We start from the raw sequence: 17,581 nt of genomic DNA on the forward strand, positions 1-17,581 counted from the left end.
CAGCAAGAGCCACTGGAGGTAGAGAGGATGGACACAGCACAGCAGGAGCGACTGGAGGTGGGGAGGATGCACACAGCACAGCATGAGCCACTGGAGGTGGAGAGGATGTGCACAGCAGGGGCCATTGCAGGTGGAGAGGATGGAAACAGCACAGCAGGAGCCACTGGAGGTGGAGAGGATGGATACAGCACAGCATGAGCCACTGGAGGTGGAAAGGATGGACACAGCAGAGCAGGAGAAAATGGAGGTGGAGAGGATGGACACAGCACAGCAGGAGCCACGTGTAGGGGAAAGGATGGACACAGCACAGCATGAGCCACTGGAGGTGGAGAGGATGGACATAGCACAGCAGCCACTGGAGGTGGAGAGGATGGACAAAGCACAGTAGCCACTGGAGGTGGAGAGGATGGATACAGCACAGCAGGAGCCACTGGAGGTAGAGAGGATGGACAAAGCACAGCAGCCTTTGGAGGTGTAGATGGAGGACACAGCACAGCAGGAGCCATTGGAGGTGGAGAGGATGGACACAGCACAGCAGGGGCCATTGGAGGTGGAGAGGATGGACACAGCACAGCAGGAGCCACTGGACGTGGAGAGGATGGACACAGCACAGCATGAGCCACTGGAGGTGGAGAGGATGGACACAGCACAGCAGGATCCACGTGTAGGGGAAAGGATGGACACAGCACAGCATGAGCCACTGGAGTGTAGAGGATGGACATAGCACAGCAGCCACTGGAGGTGGAGAGGATGGACAAAGCACAGCAGCCACTGGAGGTGGAGAGGATGGATACAGCACAGCAGGAGCCACTGGAGGTAGAGAGGATGGACACAGCACAGCAGGAGCCACTGGAGGTAGAGAGGAAGGACACAGCACAGCATGAGCCACTGGAGGTGGAGAGGAAGGACAAAGCACAGCAGCCATTGGAGGTGGAGATGGAGGAAACAGCACAGCATGAGCCACTGGAGGTGGAGAGGATGGACAAAGCACAGCAGCCTTTGGAGGTGGAGATGGAGGACACAGCACAGCAGGAGCCATTGGAGATGGAGAGGATGGACACAGCACAGCAGGGGCCATTGGAGGTGGAGAGGACGGACACAGCACAGCATGAGCCACTGGAGGTGGAGAAAATGGACACAGCACAGCAGGAGTCACTGGAGGTGGGGAGGATGGACACAGCACAGCAGGAGCCACTGGAGGTGGGGAGGATGGAAACAGCAAAGCAGGAGCCACTGGAGGTGGGGAGGATGCACACAGCACTGCATGAGCCACTGGAGGTGGAGAGGATGGACATAGCACAGCAGCCACTGGAGGTGGAGAGGATGGACAAAGCACAGCAGCCACTGGAGGTGGAGAGGATGGATACAGCACAGCAGGAGCCACTGGAGGTAGAGAGGATGGACACAGCACAGCAGGAGCCACTGGAGGTAGAGAGGAAGGACACAGCACAGCATGAGCCACTTTAGGTGGAGAGGATGGACAAAGCACAGCAGCCATTGGAGGTGGAGATGGAGGACACAGCACAGCATGAGCCACTGGAGGTGGAGAGGATGGACAAAGCACAGCAGCCTTTGGAGGTAGAGATGGAGGACACAGCACAGCAGGAGCCATTGGAGGTGGAGAGGATGGACACAGCACAGCAGGGGCCATTGGAGGTGGAGAGGATGGAAACAGCACAGCAGGAGCCACTGGAGGTGGAGAGGATGGACACAGCACAGCATGGGCCACAGGAGGTGGAGAGGATGGACACAGCACAGCAGGAGTCACTGAAGGTGGGGAGGATGGACACAGCACAGCAGGAGCCACTGGAGGTGGAGAGGATGGACACAGCATAGCAGGAGCCACTGGACGTGGAGAGGATGGACACAGCACAGCATGAGCCACTGGAGGTAGAGAGGATGGACAAAGCACAGCAGCCATTGGAGGTGGAGATGGAGGACACAGCACAGCAGGAGCCATTGGAGGTGGAGAGGATGGACACAGCACAGCAGGGGCCATTGGAGGTGGAGAGGAAGGAAACAGCTCAGCAGGAGCCACTGGTGGTTGAGAGGATGGACAGATCACAGCATGAGCCAATGGAGGTTGAGAGGATGGACACAGCACAGCAGGAGTCACTGGAGGTGGGGAGGATGGACACAGCACAGCAGGAGCCACTGGAGGTGGGGAGGATGGACACAGCAAAGCAGGAGCCACTGGAGGTGGAGAGGATGGACACAGCACAGCATGAGCCACTGGAGGTAGAGAGGATGGACAAAGCACAGCAGCCACTGGAGGTGGAGAGGAAGGACACAGCACAGCATGAGCCACTGGAGGTGGAGAGGATGGACAAAGCACAGCAGCCTTTGGAGGTGGAGATGGAGGACACAGCACAGCAGGAGCCATTGGAGGTGGAGAGGATGGACACAGCACAGCAGGGGCCATTGGAGATGGAGAGGATGGACACAGCACAGCAGGAGCCACTGGATGTGGAGAGGATGGACACAGCACAGCAGGAGCCATTGGAGGTGGAGAGGATGGACACAGCGCGGTCCATTGGAGGTGGAGAGGATGGACACAGCACAGCAGGAGCCACTGGAGGTGGAGAGGAAGGACACAGCACAGCAGCCACTGGAGGTAGAGAGGATGGAAACAGCACAGTAGGAGCCACTGGAGGTGAGGAGGACGGATACCGCACAGCAGGAGCCACTGGAGATGGAGAGGATGGACATAACATAGCAGCCACTGGAGGTGAAGAGGAAGGACACAGCACAGCATGAGCCACAGGAGGTGGAGAGAATGGACATAGCACAGCAGCCACTGGAGGTGGAGAGGATGGACACAGCACAGCAGGAGCCACTGGAGGTGGAGAGGATGGACAAAGCATAGCAGCCACTGGAGGTGGAGAGGATGGACACAGCAAAGCATGAGCCACTGGAGGTAGAGAGGATGGACAGCATGAGCCACTAGAGGTGGAGAGGATGGACACAGCAAAGCAGGAGCCACTGGAGGTGGAGAGGATGGATACTGCACAGCTGGAGCCATTGGAGGTAGAGAGAATGGACACAGCACAGCAGGAGCCACTGGAGGTGGAGAGGATGGACACAGCACAGCAGCAGAAAATGGAGGTGGAGAGGATTGACACAGCACAGCAGGAGCCACGTGTAAGGGAAAGGATGGACACTGCACAGCATGAGCCACTGGAGTGTAGAGGATGGACACAGCACAGCAGCCACTGGAGGTGGAGAGGATGGTCAAAGCACAGCAGCCACTGGAGGTGGAGAGGATGGACACAGCACAGCAGGAGCCACTGGAGGTAGAGAGGATGGACACAGCACAGGAGGAGCCACTGGAGGTAGAGAGGAAGGACACAGCACAGCATGAGCCACTGGAGGTGGAGAGGATGGACAAAGCACAGCAGCCATTGGAGGTGGAGATGGAGGACACAGCACAGCATGAGCCACTGGAGGTGGAGAGGATGGACAAAGCACAGCAGGGGCCATTGGACGTGGAGAGGATGGAAACAGCACAGCAGCAGCCACTGGAGGAGGAGAGGATGGACACAGCACAGCAGGAGTCACTGGAGGTGAGGAGGATGGATACAGCAAAGCAGGAGCCACTGGAGGTGGGGAGGATGGACACAGCAAAGCAGGAGCCACTGGAGGTGGAGAGGATGGACACAGCACAGCATGAGCCACTGGAGGTAGAGAGGATGGACACAGCACAGCATGAGCCACTGGAGGTAGAGAGGATGGACACAGCACAGCATGAGCCACTGGAGGTGGACGGGATGGACAAAGCACAGCAAGAGCCACTGAAGGTGGAGAGGATGGACAAAGCACAGCAAGAGCCACTGGAGGTAAAGAGGATGGACACAGCACAGCAGGAGCCACTGGAGGTGGGGAGGATGGACACAGCACAGCATGAGCCACTGGAGGAGGAGAGGATGGACATAGCAGAACAGCCACTGGAGGTGGAGAGGATGGACAAAGCACAGCAGCCACTGGAGGTGGAGAGGATGGATACAGCACAGCAGGAGCCACTGGAGGTAGAGAGGAATTACACAGCACAGCATGAGCCACTTGAGGTGGAGAGGATGGACAAAGCACAGCAGCCATTGGAGGTGGAGATGGAGGACACAGCACAGCATGAGCCACTGGAGGTGGAGAGGATGGACAAAGCACAGCAGCCATTGGAGGTGGAGATGGAGGACACAGCACAGCAGGAGCCATTGGAGGTGGAGAGGATGGACACAGCACAGCAGGGGCCATTGGAGGTGGAGAGGATGGAAACAGCACAGCTGGAGCCACTGGAGGTGGAGAGGATGGACAAAGCACAGCAGCCACTGGAGGTGGAGAGGATGGACACAGCAAAGCAGGAGCCACTGGAGGTAGAGAGGATGGACAGCAGGAGCCACTGGAGGTGGAGAGGATGGATACAGCACAGCTGGAGCCATTGGAGGTAGAGAGGATGGACACAGCACAGCAGGAGCCACTGGAGGTGGAGAGGATGGACACAGCACAGCAGGAGAAAATGGAGGTGGAGAGGATGGACACAGCACAGCAGGATCCACGTGTAGGGGAAAGGATGGACACAGCACAGCATGAGCCACTGGAGTGTAGAGGATGGACATAGCACAGCAGCCACTGGAGGTGGAGAGGATGGACAAAGCACAGCAGCCACTGGAGGTGGAGAGGATGGATACAGCACAGCAGGAGCCACTGGAGGTAGAGAGGAAGGACACAGCACAGCATGAGCCACTGGAGGTGGAGAGGATGGACAAAAAACAGCAGCCATTGGAGGTGGAGATGGAGGACACAGCACAGCATGAGCCACTGGAGGTGGAGAGGATGGACAAAGCACAGCAGCCTTTGGAGGTGGAGATGGAGGACACAGCACAGCAGGAGCCATTGGAGGTGGAGAGGATGGACACCACACAGCAGGGGCCAGTGGAGGTGGAGAGGATGGACACAGCACAGCATGAGCCACTGGAGGTGGAGAAAATGGACACAGCACAGCAGGAGTCACTGGAGGTGGGGAGGATGGACACAGCACAGCAGGAGCCACTGGAGGTGGGGAGGATGGAAACAGCAAAGCAGGAGCCACTGGAGGTGGAGAGGATGGACACAGCACAGCAAGTGCCACTGAAGGTAGAGAGGATGGACAAAGCACAGCTGCCACTGGAGGTGGAGAGGAAGGACACAGCACAGCATGAGCCACTGGAGGTGGAGGGGATAGACAAAGCAAAGCAAGAGCCACTGAAGGTGGAGAGAATGGAGAAAGTACAGCAGGAGCCACTGGATGTGGAGAGGATGGACAAAGCAAAACAGGAGCCACTGGAGTTGGAGAGGATGGACAAAGCACAGCAAGAGCCACTGGAGGTAGAGAGGATGGACACAGCACAGCAGGAGCGACTGGAGGTGGGGAGGATGCACACAGCACAGCATGAGCCACTGGAGGTGGAGAGGATGTGCACAGCAGGGGCCATTGCAGGTGGAGAGGATGGAAACAGCACAGCAGGAGCCACTGGAGGTGGAGAGGATGGATACAGCACAGCATGAGCCACTGGAGGTGGAAAGGATGGACACAGCAGAGCAGGAGAAAATGGAGGTGGAGAGGATGGACACAGCACAGCAGGAGCCACGTGTAGGGGAAAGGATGGACACAGCACAGCATGAGCCACTGGAGGTGGAGAGGATGGACATAGCACAGCAGCCACTGGAGGTGGAGAGGATGGACAAAGCACAGTAGCCACTGGAGGTGGAGAGGATGGATACAGCACAGCAGGAGCCACTGGAGGTAGAGAGGATGGACACAGCACAGCAGGAGCCACTGGAGGTAGAGAGGAAGGACACAGCACAGCATGAACCACAGGAGGTGGAGAGGATGGACAAAGCACAGCAGCCATTGGAGGTGGAGATGGAGGACACAGCACAGCATGAGCCACTGGAGGTGGAGAGGATGGACAAAGCACAGCAGCCATTGGAGGTGGAGATGGAGGACACAGCACAGCAGGAGCCATTGGAGGTGGAGAGGATGGACACAGCACAGCAGGGGCCATTGGAGGTGGAGAGGATGGAAACAGCACAGCAGGAGCCACTGGAGGTTGAGAGCATGGACAGATCACAGCATGAGCCAATGGAGGTGGAGAGGATGGACACAGCACAGCAGGAGTCACTGGGGGTGGGGAGGATGGACACAGCACAGCAGGAGCCACTGGAGGTGGGGAGGATGGACACAGCAAAGCAGGAGCCACTGGAGGTGGAGAGGATGGACACAGCACAGCAGCCACTCGAGGTGGAGGGGAAGGACACAGCACAGCATGAGCCACTGGAGGTGGAGAGGATGGACAAAGCACAGCAGCCTTTGGAGGTGGAGAGGATGGACACAGCACAGCAGGGGCCATTGGAGGTGGAGAGGATGGACACAGCACAGCAGGAGCCACTGGAGGTGGAGAGGATGGACACAGCACAGCATGAGCCACTGGAGGTGGAGAGGATGGACACAGCACAGCAGGATCCACGTGTAGGGGAAAGGATGGACACAGCACAGCATGAGCCACTGGAGTGTAGAGGATGGACATAGCACAGCAGCCACTGGAGGTGGAGAGGATGGACAAAGCACAGCAGCCACTGGAGGTGGAGAGGATGGATACAGCACAGCAGGAGCCACTGGAGGTAGAGAGGATGGACACAGCACAGCAGGAGCCACTGGAGGTAGAGAGGAAGGACACAGCACAGCATGAGCCACTGGAGGTGGAGAGGAAGGACAAAGCACAGCAACCATTGGAGGTGGAGATGGAGGAAACAGCACAGCATGAGCCACTGGAGGTGGAGAGGATGGACAAAGCACAGCAGCCTTTGGAGGTGGAGATGGAGGACACAGCACAGCAGGAGCCATTGGAGATGGAGAGGATGGACACAGCACAGCAGGGGCCATTGGAGGTGGAGAGGATGGACACAGCACAGCATGAGCCACTGGAGGTGGAGAAAATGGACACAGCACAGCAGGAGTCACTGGAGGTGGGGAGGATGGACACAGCACAGCAGGAGCCACTGGAGGTGGGGAGGATGGATACAGCAAAGCAGGAGCCACTGGAGGTGGAGAGGATGGACACAGCACAGCATGTGCCACTGGAGGTAGAGAGGATGGACAAAGCACAGCAGCCACTGGAGGTGGAGAGGAAGGATACAGCACAGCATGAGCCACTGGAGGTGGAGGGGATAGACAAAGCAAAGCAAGAGCCACTGAAGGTGGAGAGAATGGAGAAAGTACAGCAGGAGCCACTGGATGTGGAGAGGATGGACAAAGCACCACAGGAGCCACTGGAGTTGGAGAGGATGGACAAAGCACAGCAAGAGCCACTGGAGGTAGAGAGGATGGACACAGCACAGCAGGAGCGACTGGAGGTGGGGAGGATGCACACAGCACAGCATGAGCCACTGGAGGTGGAGAGGATGGACATAGCACAGCAGCCACTGGAGGTGGAGAGGATGGACAAAGCACAGCAGCCACTGGAGGTGGAGAGGATGGATACAGCACAGCAGGAGCCACTGGAGGTAGAGAGGATGGACACAGCACAGCAGGAGCCACTGGAGGTAGAGAGGAAGGACACAGCACAGCATGAGCCACTTTAGGTGGAGAGGATGGACAAAGCACAGCAGCCATTGGAGGTGGAGATGGAGGACACAGCACAGCATGAGCCACTGGAGGTGGAGAGGATGGACAAAGCACAGCAGCCTTTGGAGGTAGAGATGGAGGACACAGCACAGCAGGAGCCATTGGAGGTGGAGAGGATGGACACAGCACAGCAGGGGCCATTGGAGGTGGAGAGGATGGAAACAGCACAGCAGGAGCCACTGGAGGTGGAGAGGATGGACACAGCACAGCATGGGCCACAGGAGGTGGAGAGGATGGACACAGCACAGCAGGAGTCACTGAAGGTGGGGAGGATGGACACAGCACAGCAGGAGCCACTGGAGGTGGAGAGGATGGACACAGCATAGCAGGAGCCACTGGACGTGGAGAGGATGGACACAGCACAGCATGAGCCACTGGAGGTAGAGAGGATGGACAAAGCACAGCAGCCACTGGAGGTGGAGAGGATGGACACAGCACAGCATGAGCCACTGGAGGTGGAGGGGATGGACAAAGCACAGCAAGAGCCACTGGAGGTGGAGAGGATGGAAACAGCACAGCAGGAGCTACTGGAGGTGGAGAGGATGGACACAGCACAGCAGGAGAAAATGGAGGTGGAGAGGATGGACACAGCACAGCAGGAGCCACGTGTAGGGGAAAGGATGGACACAGCACAGCATGAGCCACTGGAGTGTAGAGGATGGACATAGCACAGCAGCCACTGGAGGTGGAGAGGATGGACACAGCACAGCAGCCACTGGAGGTGGAGAGGATGGATACAGCACAGCAGGAGCCACTGGAGGTAGAGAGGATGGACACAGCACAGCAAGAGCCACTGGAGGTAGAAAGGAAGGACACAGCACAGCATGAGCCACTGGAGGTGGAGAGAATGGACAAAGCACAGCAGCCATTGGAGGTGGAGATGGAGGACACAGCACAGCATGAGCCACTGGAGGTGGAGAGGATGGACAAAGCACAGCAGCCATTGGAGGTGGAGATGGAGGACACAGCACAGCAGGAGCAATTGGAGGTGGAGAGGATGGACACAGCACAGCAGGGGCCATTGGAGGTGGAGAGGATGGAAACAGCACAGCAGGAGCCACTGGAGGTGGAGAGGATGGATACAGCACAGCATGAGCCACTGGAGGTGGAGAGGATGGACACAGCACAGCAGAAGTCACTGGAGGTGGGGAGGATGGACACAGCACAGCAGGAGCCACTGGAGGTGGGGAGGATGGGCACAGCAAAGCAGGAGCCAATGGAGGTGGAGAGGATGGACACAGCACAGCATGAGCCACTGGAGGCAGAGAGGATGGACAAAGCACAGCAGACACTGGAGGTGGAGAGGAAGGACACAGCACAGCATGAGCCACTGGAGGTGGAGGGGATAGACAAAGCAAAGCAAGAGCCACTGAAGGTGGAGAGAATGGAGAAAGCACAGCAGGAGCCACTGGAGGTGGAAAGGATGGATAAAACACCGCAGGAGCCACTGGAGGTGGAGAGGATGGACAAAGCACAGCAAGAGCCACTTTAGGTAGAGAGGATGGACACAGCACAGTAGGAGCCACTGGAGGTGGGGAGGATGGACACAGCACAGCATGAGCCACTGGAGGTGGAGAGGATGGACATAGCACAGCAGCCACTGGAGGTGGAGAGAATGGACAAAGCACAGCAGCCACTGGAGGTGGAGAGGATGGATACATCACAGCAGGAGCCACTGGAGGTAGAGAGGATGGACACAGCACAGCAGGAGCCACTGGAGGTAGAGAGGTAGGACACAGCACAGCATGAGCCACTGGAGGTGGAGAGGATGGACAAAGCACAGCAGCCATAGGAGGTGGAGATGGAGGACACAGCACAGCATGAGCCACTGGAGGTGGAGAGGATGGACAAAGCACAGCAGCCATTGGAGGTGGAGATGGAGGACACAGCACAGCAGGAGCCATTGGAGGTGGAGAGGATGGACACAGCACAGCAGGGGCCATTGGAGGTGGAGAGGATGGAAACAGCACAGCAGGAGCCACTGGAGGTGGAGAGGATGGACACAGCACAGCATGAGCCACTGGAGGTGGAGAGGATGGACAAAGCACAGCAAGAGCCATTGGAGGTAGAGAGGATGGACACAGCACAGTAGGAGCCACTGGAGGTGGGGAGGATGGACACAGCACAGCATGAGCCACTGGAGGTGGAGAGGATGGACATAGCACAGCAGCCACTGGAGGTGGAGAGGATGGACAAAGCACAGCAGCCACTGGAGGTGGAGAGGATGGATACATCACAGCAGGAGCCACTGGAGGTAGAGAGGATGGACACAGCACAGCAGGAGCCACTGGAGGTAGAGAGGAAGGACACAGCACAGCATGAGCCACTGGAGGTGGAGAGGATGGACAAAGCACAGCAGCCATAGGAGGTGGAGATGGAGGACACAGCACAGCATGAGCCACTGGAGGTGGAGAGGATGGACAAAGCACAGCAGCCATTGGAGGTGGAGATGGAGGACACAGCACACCAGGAGCCATTGGAGGTGGAGAGGATGGACACAGCACAGCAGGGGCCATTGGAGGTGGAGAGGATGGAAACAGCACAGCAGGAGCCACTGGAGGTGGAGAGGATGGACACAGCACAGCATGAGCCACTGGAGGTGGAGAGGATGGACAAAGCACAGCAGCCTTTGGAGGTGGAGATGGAGGACACAGCACAGCAGGAGCCATTGGAGGTGGAGAGGATGGACACAGCACAGCAGGGGCCATTGGAGGTGGAGAGGACGGACACAGCACAGCATGAGCCACTGGAGGTGGAGAAAATGGACACAGCACAGCAGGAGTCACTGGAGGTGGGGAGGATGGACACAGCACAGCAGGAGCCACTGGAGGTGGGGAGGATGGAAACAGCAAAGCAGGAGCCACTGGAGGTGGAGAGGATGGACACAGCACAGCATGTGCCACTGGAGGTAGAGAGGATGGACAAAGCACAGCAGCCACTGGAGGTGGAGAGGAAGGATACAGCACAGCATGAGCCACTGGAGGTGGAGGGGATAGACAAAGCAAAGCAAGAGCCACTGAAGGTGGAGAGAATGGAGAAAGTACAGCAGGAGCCACTGGATGTGGAGAGGATGGACAAAGCACCACAGGAGCCACTGGAGTTGGAGAGGATGGACAAAGCACAGCAAGAGCCACTGGAGGTAGAGAGGATGGACACAGTACAGCAGGAGCGACTGGAGGTGGGGAGGATGCACACAGCACAGCATGAGCCACTGGAGGTGGAGAGGATGGACATAGCACAGCAGCCACTGGAGGTGGAGAGGATGGACAAAGCACAGCAGCCACTGGAGGTGGAGAGGATGGATACAGCACAGCAGGAGCCACTGGAGGTAGAGAGGATGGACACAGCACAGCAGGAGCCACTGGAGGTAGAGAGTAAGGACACAGCACAGCATGAGCCACTTTAGGTGGAGAGGATGGACAAAGCACAGCAGCCATTGGAGGTGGAGATGGAGGACACAACACAGCATGAGCCACTGGAGGTATAGATGATGGACAAAGCACAGCAGCCTTTGGAGGTGGAGATGGAGGACACAGCACAGCAGGAGCCATTGGAGGTGGAGAGGATGGACACAGCACAGCAGGGGCCATTGGAGGTGGAGAGGATGGAAACAGCACAGCAGGAGCCACTGGAGGTGGAGAGGATGGACACAGCACAGCATGGGCCACAGGAGGTGGAGAGGATGGACACAGCACAGCAGGAGTCACTGAAGGTGGGGAGGATGGACACAGCACAGCAGGAGCCACTGGAGGTGGAGAGGATGGACACAGCATAGCAGGAGCCACTGGACGTGGAGAGGATGGACACAGCACAGCATGAGCCACTGGAGGTAGAGAGGATGGACAAAGCACAGCAGCCACTGGAGGTGGAGAGGATGGACACAGCACAGCATGAGCCACTGGAGTGTAGAGGATGGACATAGCACAGCAGCCACTGGAGGTGGAGAGGATGGACACAGCACAGCAGCCACTGGAGGTGGAGAGGATGGATACAGCACAGCAGGAGCCACTGGAGGTAGAGAGGATGGACACAGCACAGCAAGAGCCACTGGAGGTAGAGAGGAAGGACACAGCACAGCATGAGCCACTGGAGGTGGAGAGAATGGACAAAGCACAGCAGCCATTGGAGGTGGAGATGGAGGACACAGCACAGCATGAGCCACTGGAGGTGGAGAGGATGGACAAAGCACAGCAGCCATTGGAGGTGGAGATGGAGGACACAGCACAGCAGGAGCCATTGGATGTGGAAAGGATGGACACAGCACAGCAGAGGCCATTGGAGGTGGAGAGGATGGAAACAGCACAGCAGGAGCCACTGGAGGTGGAGAGGATGGATACAGCACAGCATGAGCCACTGGAGGTGGAGAGGATGGACACAGCACAGCAGAAGTCACTGGAGGTGGGGAGGATGGACACAGCACAGCAGGAGCCACTGGAGGTGGGGAGGATGGGCACAGCAAAGCAGGAGCCAATGGAGGTGGAGAGGATGGACACAGCACAGCATGAGCCACTGGAGGCAGAGAGGATGGACAAAGCACAGCAGCCACTGGAGGTGGAGAGGAAGGACACAGCACAGCATGAGCCACTGGAGGTTGAGGGGATAGACAAAGCAAAGCAAGAGCCACTGAAGGTGGAGAGAATGGAGAAAGAACAGCAGGAGCCACTGGAGGTGGAAAGGATGGACAAAACACCGCAGGAGCCACTGGAGGTGGAGAGGATGGACAAAGCACAGCAAGAGCAACTGGAGGTAGAGAGGATGGACACAGCACAGTAGGAGCCACTGGAGGTGGGGAGGATGGACACAGCACAGCATGAGCCACTGGAGGTGGAGAGGATGGACATAGCACAGCAGCCACTGGAGGTGGAGAGGATGGACAAAGCACAGCAGCCACTGGAGGTGGAGAGGATGGATACATCACAGCAGGAGCCACTGGAGGTAGAGAGAATGGACACAGCACAGCAGGAGCCACTGGAGGTAGAGAGGAAGGACACAGCACAGCAAGAGCCACTGGAGGTAGAGAGGATGGACACAGCACAGTAGGAGCCACTGGAGGTGGGGAGGATGGACACAGCACAGCATGAGCCACTGGAGGTGGAGAGGATGGACATAGCACAGCAGCCACTGGAGGTGGAGAGGATGGACAAAGCACAGCAGCCACTGGAGGTGGAGAGGATGGATACATCACAGCAGGAGCCACTGGAGGTAGAGAGGATGGACACAGCACAGCAGGAGCCACTGGAGGTAGAGAGGAAGGACACAGCACAGCATGAGCCACTGGAGGTGGAGAGGATGGACAAAGCACAGCAGCCATAGGAGGTGGAGATGGAGGACACAGCACAGCATGAGCCACTGGAGGTGGAGAGGATGGACAAAGCACAGCAGCCATTGGAGGTGGAGATGGAGGACACAGCACAGCAGGAGCCATTGGAGGTGGAGAGGATGGACACAGCACAGCAGGGGCCATTGGAGGTGGAGAGGATGGAAACAGCACAGCAGGAGCCACTGGAGGTGGAGAGGATGGACACAGCACAGCATGAGCCACTGGAGGTGGAGAGGATGGACAAAGCACAGCAGCCTTTGGAGGTGGAGATGGAGGACACAGCACAGCAGGAGCCATTGGAGGTGGAGAGGATGGACACAGCACAGCAGGGGCCATTGGAGGTGGAGAGGACGGACACAGCACAGCATGAGCCACTGGAGGTGGAGAAAATGGACACAGCACAGCAGGAGTCACTGGAGGTGGGGAGGATGGACACAGCACAGCAGGAGCCACTGGAGGTGGGGAGGATGGAAACAGCAAAGCAGGAGCCACTGGAGGTGGAGAGGATGGACACAGCACAGCATGTGCCACTGCAGGTAGAGAGGATGGACAAAGCACAGCAGCCACTAGAGGTGGAGAGGAAGGATACAGCACAGCATGAGCCACTGGAGGTGGAGGGGATAGACAAAGCAAAGCAAGAGCCACTGAAGGTGGAGAGAATGGAGAAAGTACAGCAGGAGCCACTGGATGTGGAGAGGAAGGACAAAGCACCACAGAAGCCACTGGAGTTTTAGAGGATGGACAAAGCACAGCAAGAGCCACTGGAGGTAGAGAGGATGGACACAGCACAGCAGGAGCGACTGGAGGTGGGGAGGATGCACACAGCACAGCATGAGCCACTGGAGGTGGAGAGGATGGACATAGCACAGCAGCCACTGGAGGTGGAGAGGATGGACAAAGCACAGCAGCCACTGGAGGTGGAGAGGATGGATACAGCACAGCAGGAGCCACTACAGGTAGAGAGGATGGACACAGCACAGCAGGAGCCACTGGAGGTAGAGAGGAAGGACACAGCACAGCATGAGCCACTTTAGGTGGAGAGGATGGACAAAGCACAGCAGCCATTGGAGGTGGAGATGGAGGACACAGCACAGCATGAGCCACTGGAGGTGGAGAGGATGGACAAAGCACAGCAGCCTTTGGAGGTGGAGATGGAGGACACAGCACAGCAGGAGCCATTGGAGGTAGAGAGGATGGACACAGCACAGCAGGGGCCATTGGAGGTGGAGAGGATGGAAACAGCACAGCAGGAGCCACTGGAGGTGGAGAGGATGGACACAGCACAGCATGGGCCACAGGAGGTGGAGAGGATGGACACAGCACAGCAGGAGTCACTGAAGGTGGGGAGGATGGACACAGCACAGCAGGAGCCACTGGAGGTGGAGAGGATGGACACAGCATAGCAGGAGCCACTGGACGTGGAGAGGATGGACACAGCACAGCATGAGCCACTGGAGGTAGAGAGGATGGACAAAGCACAGCAGCCACTGGAGGTGGAGAGGATGGACACAGCACAGCATGAGCCACTGGAGGTGGAGGGGATGGACAAAGCACAGCAAGAGCCACTGGAGGTGGAGAGGATGGAAACAGCACAGCAGGAGCTACTGGAGGTGGAGAGGATGGACACAGCACAGCAGGAGAAAATGGAGGTGGAGAGGATGGACACAGCACAGCAGGAGCCACGTGTAGGGGAAAGGATGGACACAGCACAGCATGAGCCACTGGAGTGTAGAGGATGGACATAACACAGCAGCCACTGGAGGTGGAGAGGATGGACACAGCACAGCAGCCACTGGAGGTGGAGAGGATGGATACAGCACAGCAGGAGCCACTGGAGGTAGAGAGGATGGACACAGCACAGCAAGAGCCACTGGAGGTAGAGAGGAAGGACACAGCACAGCATGAGCCACTGGAGGTGGAGAGAATGGACAAAGCACAGCAGCCATTGGAGGTGGAGATGGAGGACACAGCACAGCATGAGCCACTGGAGGTGGAGAGGATGGACAAAGCACAGCAGCCATTGGAGGTGGAGATGGAGGACACAGCACAGCAGGAGCCATTGGAGGTGGAGAGGATGGACACAGCACAGCAGGGGCCATTGGAGGTGGAGAGGATGGAAACAGCACAGCAGGAGCCACTGGAGGTGGGGAGGATGGATACAGCACAGCATGAGCCACTGGAGGTGGAGAGGATGGACACAGCACAGCAGAAGTCACTGGAGGTGGGGAGGATGGACACAGCACAGCAGGAGCCACTGGAGGTGGGGAGGATGGGCACAGCAAAGCAGGAGCCAATGGAGGTGGAGAGGATGGACACAGCACAGCATGAGCCACTGGAGGCAGAGAGGATGGACAAAGCACAGCAGCCACTGGAGGTGGAGAGGAAGGACACAGCACAGCATGAGCCACTGGAGGTGGAGGGGATAGACAAAGCAAAGCAAGAGCCACTGAAGGTGGAGAGAATGGAGAAAGCACAGCAGGAGCCACTGGAGGTGGAAAGGATGGACAAAACACCGCAGGAGCCACTGGAGGTGGAGAGGATGGACAAAGCACAGCAAGAGCCACTGGAGGTAGAGAGGATGGACACAGCACAGTAGGAGCCACTGGAGGTGGGGAGGATGGACACAGCACAGCATGAGCCACTGGAGGTGGAGAGGATGGACATAGCACAGCAGCCACTGGAGGTGGAGAGGATGGACAAAGCACAGCAGCCACTGGAGGTGGAGAGGATGGATACATCACAGCAGGAGCCACTGGAGGTAGAGAGGATGGACACAGCACAGCAGGAGCCACTGGAGGTAGAGAGGAAGGACACAGCACAGCATGAGCCACTGGAGGTGGAGAGGATAGACAAAGCACAGCAGCCATAGGAGGTGGAGATGGAGGACACAGCACAGCATGAGCCACTGGAGGTGGAGAGGATGGACAAAGCACAGCAGCCATTGGAGGTGGAGATGGAGGACACAGCACAGCAGGAGCCATTGGAGGTGGAGAGGATGGACACAGCACAGCAGGAGCCACTGGAGGTGGAGAGGATGGACACAGCACAGCATGAGCCACTGGAGGTGGAGAGGATGGACACAGCACAGCAGGAGTCACTGGAGTTGGGGAGGATGGACACAGCACAGCAGGATCCACTGGAGGTGGAGAGGATGGACACAGCACAGCATCAGCCACTGGAGGTGGAGGGGATGGACAAAGCACAGCAAGAGCCACTGGAGGTGGAGAGGATGGACATAGCACAGCAGCCACTGGAGGTGGAGAGGATGGACACAGCACAGCAGGAGCAACTGAAGGTGGAGAGAATGGAGAAAGCACAGCAGGAGCCACTGGAGGTGGAGATGATGGACAAAGCACAGCAAGAGCCACTGGAGGTAGAGAGGATGGACACAGCACAGCAGGAGCCACTGGACACAAGTTAGTATACAGCACAGACTGGAGTAAGTGTGAAACGGTGCATGAATCACAGCGGGAGGAACTTATATAGAATCCAAAACCTTTGAGAACCCAACAGCAGGATGATGATGTTTTGTTTAGATTTGGAATATGAGTAGGTGGGAAAACGTGGGCCGGAGCTCAGATTCACTCAGATCCCCGAAGTTCAGGTGGGCTCAGTTTTCAGAAAACCGAACCTGCTCATTCCTAATCTAAAAGTACAGACAAGAGAAAAAGAGACACTCTATTATGGTGCACTCTTGAGAAAAATATAATTAAAATAATATATCTTTATTTATTCCAGTTAAAAAAGTGCTGTGTGCCTTGCAAATATCAGACAGGGTAAATACATATCATGAAATACAGGGGCATATTCAACTGGGTGCAAGAATATAAAACGTCCTGCACCTGCGAGGTTTTCCTGTAGCTGCGGGATTCAATAAGGTGTTTGTTTTGTTTTTCCCTCTCACCTCCAGAGCAAGTGTGAGTTTTCCTTAAATCATTAAGTGTAGGTAAAATCAGTGGCACTTGCTCTGACTCCCCAGCGGGACCGCCTTAGGACTACTTAAGCAATTGGAAGTTTCCAATTAACTTAATTAGTCCATAATTACTCACCTTCTGCAGCGCTGTCTTCTGCATCCAACGTCGGGAGCCGGCTCTTATGAAGCAGCGGTGAGTATATGTGTGTATAAGTGTGTGTGTGTGTGTGTGTGTGTGTGTGTATGAGTGAGTATATGTGTGTATAAGTATGTGTGTGTGTATGAGTGAGTATATGTGTGTATAAGTGTGTGTGTGTATGAGTGAGTAAATGTGTGTATAAGTGTGTGTGTGTGTATGAGTGAGTATATGTGTGTATAAGTGTGTGTGTGTGTGTGTATGAGTGAGTATATGTGTGTATAAGTGTGTGTGTGTTTATGAGTGAGTATGTGTGTATAAGTGTGTGTGTGTATGATTGAGTATATGTGTGTATAAGTGTGTGTGTGTGTGTCTATGAGTGAGTATATGTGTGTATAAGTGTGTGTGTGTGTATGAGTGAGTATATGTGTGTATAAGTGTGTGTGTGTATGAGTGAGTATATGTGTGTAAAAGTGTGTGTGTGTGTATGAGTGAGTATATGTGTGTATCAGTGTGTGTGTGTATGAGTGAGTATATGTGTGTATAAGTGTGTGT

This window comes from Taudactylus pleione, unplaced genomic scaffold, assembly GCF_031769625.1.
Source record: "Taudactylus pleione unplaced genomic scaffold, aTauple2 ptg000426l, whole genome shotgun sequence".
NCBI classification, from domain to species: Eukaryota; Metazoa; Chordata; class Amphibia; order Anura; family Myobatrachidae; genus Taudactylus; species Taudactylus pleione.